A 5,000-nucleotide genomic window follows, 5' to 3' on the forward strand; every position below is an offset into this window, starting at 1 on the left:
GTCTGGCATTAGTACTTTCATGCATGGTATAAGTTTTTCCGAGTGTTATTTTATTGAAGCTATAGGCAATTATTTTATACATTTAAGATATTGTTGAATGTTTTTTCTAAGATTGTATACGAGAGAGTTTCGGTGATTTAGGTAATCTATTCTCACCTTACCTAGCTAGTATTCTAGGTACAGTAGTATACCTTCGCACATCCCCGATTGTTCTTTTCTCCTCTGGAGGCCAACTTCAATCCCTCTCTCCCTCTGAAAGCCCTTGGCTTATCCTAGTGGTTCTACCTGTATATTAATCCAGGTATTACTATCCTAGGATATATCTGCCCTGTCCTGATAACCAGAGTGACTGGTTTTATGTGTTTGGACAGAGCTTCAAAGTTTTTAGTCTGTGGTCTGCTTCTTCCTAACAGAGAGAATGAGTCTCTTTTGCTAGGTTAGGGGCGGACACAGGAAGCTTTGCTTTCCTAGTCCATGTCGGAAGGATTCTGATGATTCCTTCCTCTATTGGCCTAGCAGACTGTCCTGTGTCGTTTTTTCTCGGGCTGGAGAATAAGTTTCTCGGTTGCCCGACGAAATAACTTCACATAACTTTGTTCTGGTTGGGAGGAGGAGAGCAAGCATTGCCAATCTTCCTCCCTAATAGACAACTCTTGGTTAGGATGAGCTCCCTAACTGCTGAGTGTGTCTCATGCTAGAACGAAGTCTATAGGACCCTTATCCCTTCCCCACCTCTCTTTCTTTTATTTTCTTTTGGCCGCAGTCTTACTTCCGTACCTTGCATAGATTAGGATGGAGGACCGGCTCAGCTCTCTGCCACCCGGCATTACGTGCCGGCTGGCAGAGACCCTTTTTTCTTTGCACAGTGAACCCCAGACCTCCCTTGGTCTCTCTTCTATGTCTGCCGGTAGAGCCCAGCAGGCTGTGGATTCTTTGGAAGCCTGACTGTTACAGTCTCCCCTTCCATAAGTTCACTCTTTCTGGATCGAAGGTCGTATGGCATGCCGCCCTATAACCTTACATCCATACTTTTTCTCTGACTATTGTGTTGCACCCCTATCCCGGCTGCCGGCTTGACAGCCGACAGCCGGGCAGGTAGAGGTTCTCTGATTCTTGGCTACTGTCGGCGGCATGGTTTTATTACCTTTGCCGACCGGCAGTGGAATCACAGCCCGAATTCGCTGGCCGCTATGATTAGCGGCCGGCAGTCGGGTTTTAGTGTTTTCAGCCGTCGGCTGGCAATGATTGCCGGCCGGCACATAGTCGCGAATCAGAGGGCTACCGCTTATTTATTAGTTAAAGATAGTATATCTTTGATTTATAAAGGGGTAGCTGCCGTCCGGCACCTGCCGGCGTATGCCAGCACGTACCGGCGCGTGCGATGTACAGTAGTTGCTATATTCGTAGTGTAGTACACACTGCATTAGTAGAGACTGCTGTACAGAGTTTGTGATAACACCAAAGTTCTTCATCATACTTAATGTTATCTTGTACAGCCTTTTGTTGAGACCATACTCTATATAGAAAGTGAGTGCTTTCTGTATTCTTTCAATCCCGTATATTAAAACTACACATTAAATTTCCGTTAAGGAAATTACATAAGGTATCCTAGTATAGAATTAACCTTAGTTTTAATATTTTGGGAGGTTACGGCAATTGACTGGACAGGAAATACAAGTATGTGTCTTTCCTTCTTTCTTTTATAGCTTTTCTATATAAGCTAAATGTTTCAATATAAGTGAAAAGCCTTCACTTGATACTCATGGATTTTTCTTCTCTTTTCAGGAGAACCATCCGAAGTGCGGGAGTGTGTTCTGTAATATCCGCAGTAAGTACTTCTGTGGACATCAATACTGTAGGAGGCACGTACCATGCGCAGCCTCCAGAGGTGATCTCCGGTATTGGGACCCTCAGATTTGTACAGTATGTTCTAACCTGATTACTGAGGCTTTTGACAACCCCAAGTCGACGGAGTCAAGGGATACTGCCAGGGAAAAGTTCCGATCCTCGGTGAGGGGTTTTCAGAAAAACTCCTCAGGCCCCTACCATCCAAATGAGAAGATGAGGGCCTACCTTTTCCTTAAAGCATTGGCTGATGCAATCATTCCCCAGCCTCAGGTAGAGATACCAACTACCCAGAATCCGGTGGATTCTGAAGTCTCGGCCGCCCTTCAAGATATCCAATTGGACAATAGGATGTCGGAGGTGTCGGATTCTACAGAGAAGGACCTTCTAGGAGAAGGTCAAGAGGAGGAGCTGTGCCAGACTCCTCAAGTAGAAGAGGAAGAAATCGATGAGGTGTCGGTTACATCGGTTCCGGATCCAGAACCTGTTCCCTCTACATCGTCTGCTATCCCAGATGACCTGGGAAACTCTTTCTTCTATTGTTGAGATGATCCAAAAAATTCAGAAGAAGAATGATGAGAAAGAGGCTGCAATGAAACTGGAGTTATGTACACTTGCAGCATCACGTGGGCCCCAGAAGCGACTCAACGTGAAGGATCTTCCTTTGTGTTCGGATACCAATCCTTGGAGGTATGCCGAACACATGCCAATGACAATCGGGAAGATCGTTATATCTGAAAAGTTGGGAGCAATTCCCCTGGAAGAGGTGGAATTTTGGCCCAATAAGGATTCCTACCCGGACTGTTATGTCCGCCTTAGGAAGGAGCCTGCCTCAAAGGAGGAGACTGAGCTGAAGGAGGTCATAGTTTTGGATCATAGTAAAGCTCAGGCGTTACTATCAAGCTCGATGGAAGAGAGGGACTTCACGAACTCAAAGGTGCCAGCCTTGAGTAAGAAGCTTCCCTCTTTTGTGGCCTCTCCTACCAGAGCCTTTCCTTTCATGAAAAAGGGATATAAGGCAGCCTTAAAGGCGGTGGAGGCAGGGAAACCATGCCCCTCCTTGGAGGAGTGCAAGCCGTTATCTCTGACCTTGCCCTTGGACCAAGAAGACTGGAAGGATGTACACCTTAGCTTCTCAGTCGGGAAGTTGGAAGCTGATATTGCTGAACGTCAGTTCGGTGAGGAACTCCCTAAGCTGTCGGAGTTTCTCTTGCGCAGGGAGCAAGAGACAAAAGAAAGACTTGCGGCATCAATGTCGTTGCAGACGACATTAGAAACAATGGCAAGTGACCCCAAGATCCAGGACATGTTCATGGTGGTGGCCAAAACTCATCTGGCCACGGTTACAAAGAATCTCTATAGCTTTATTAAAGCTAGGAGATTCTGTAGAGAGTTCGTGTTCGCCTCGGCTGCGGTGAGACACGAACCGAGGAAACTGATATCCTCTTGTATCTGGGGTAGAGACCTCTTTCCCAATGATGTGGTTAAAGAGGTAGTAGACAAGGCCGCCACAGAGAATCGGAACCTTCTCAAAAAGTGGGGCTTGGATCTTAAGAGGAAGTCTTCTCAGTATGAGGGTCTCCAACCCAAGAGGAAGACAAAAAGGCCTAGGCCATCTTCTAGGCCAGCTATACATTACTGACAGCATCAACAGCAACAACTTCCTGTGACCGCGGTGCCTCAAATGATGGCACAACCTTCAACCACGTACCAACTGGTACCTCAACAAAACAAGTGGCGACTCAGTCGCCAGTTTTTAACCCAGCCTTCAAAAGGCAGACTTCTTCCTTTCGTTCGGGGGCTAGAGAAACAGCCAGAAGTTCTTCTAGACGCCCTTCAAAAGGAAGGGGATTCAGGGGAGGACGCTGTCAAGGAGGCAAGGCCTCAGGTCCACAACAGCAGAAGTGAGATGCTTCCTGTAGGAGGGAGGCTACATCTATTTAGGGATCACTGGACCTTCGATCTCTGGGCCCACAACCTAATAAAGAATGGACTAGGTTGGAGATGGAGCAGCCCTCCACCTCAATTTCCTCAGTTCTCCCAACACTCAAACCCCGTTTTGGAAGAATAAGTCTGAGATCTCTTAGACAAAAGAGTGATTCGGAAAGTTAAGTCCATCAAATTTCAAGGGAGGCTGTTTTGTGTTCCAAAGAAGGACTCAGATAAACTCAGTCATTCTTGACTTGTCACCACTCAACAAGTTCATAATGAACTATAAGTACAGAATGCTCACACTTCAACACATAAGGACCCTACTGCCCAAGAGGGCATATACTGTCTCTATAGACTTGTCTGACGCTTATTGGCATGTTCCAATTAATCGCCACCTCTCCTCCTACTTAGGCTTTAAGTTACATAGAAAACTTTACGCCTTCAGAGCTATGCCTTTCGGGCTAAACATAGCCCCAAGGATTTTCACGAAGCTCGCAAACGCAGCCGTCCGTCAATTACGCGTAAAAGGGGTCCAAGTAGTAGCCTACTTGGACGACTGGCTGGTGGTGGCAGCATCCAGGATAGAATGCATGCAAGCTTCTAAGAGAGTGATCCAGTTCCTGGAAAATCTGGGTTTCAAGATCAATATAAAAAAGTCTCGACTTTCTCCAGCTCAAAAAATTCAGTCAAGAGACTGCTGAAATCCAAACGGATATCAAGACACGAACAGGAGAGAGTGCTGGGCTCTCTAAAGTTTGCTTCAATAACAGATCCAGTGCTAAGAGCACAGCTAAAGGATGCAACAGGAGTCTGGAGGAAATACGCATCAAACGCTTGAGGAGATCTAATAAGACCTCTATCGACTCGACTGCGATCGCTTCTCAAGCCGTGGTCCAATGCCAAGCAACTGAAGAAATCATTACTTAATAATAATAATAATAATAATAATAATAATAATAATAATGATGATGATGAAAAAATATTGATATTAATTAAAATATTATTATTAGTAATAATAATAATAATAATAATAATAATAATAATAATAATAATAATGATAATAATAATAATAATAATAATAATACTTCTTCAACCTCCTCCCCCGTCAGTAACTATCCACACAGACGCTTCAAAGGAAGGCTGGGGTGTCACTCTCATCAGAAGAGAGTCCAAGGAGCTTGGTCCAATCTCTTCAAATCATTTCACATCAACTTTCTAGAAGC

The sequence above is a fragment of the Palaemon carinicauda genome, chromosome 24 (genome assembly GCF_036898095.1).
Source record: "Palaemon carinicauda isolate YSFRI2023 chromosome 24, ASM3689809v2, whole genome shotgun sequence".
NCBI lineage: Eukaryota > Metazoa > Arthropoda > Malacostraca > Decapoda > Palaemonidae > Palaemon > Palaemon carinicauda.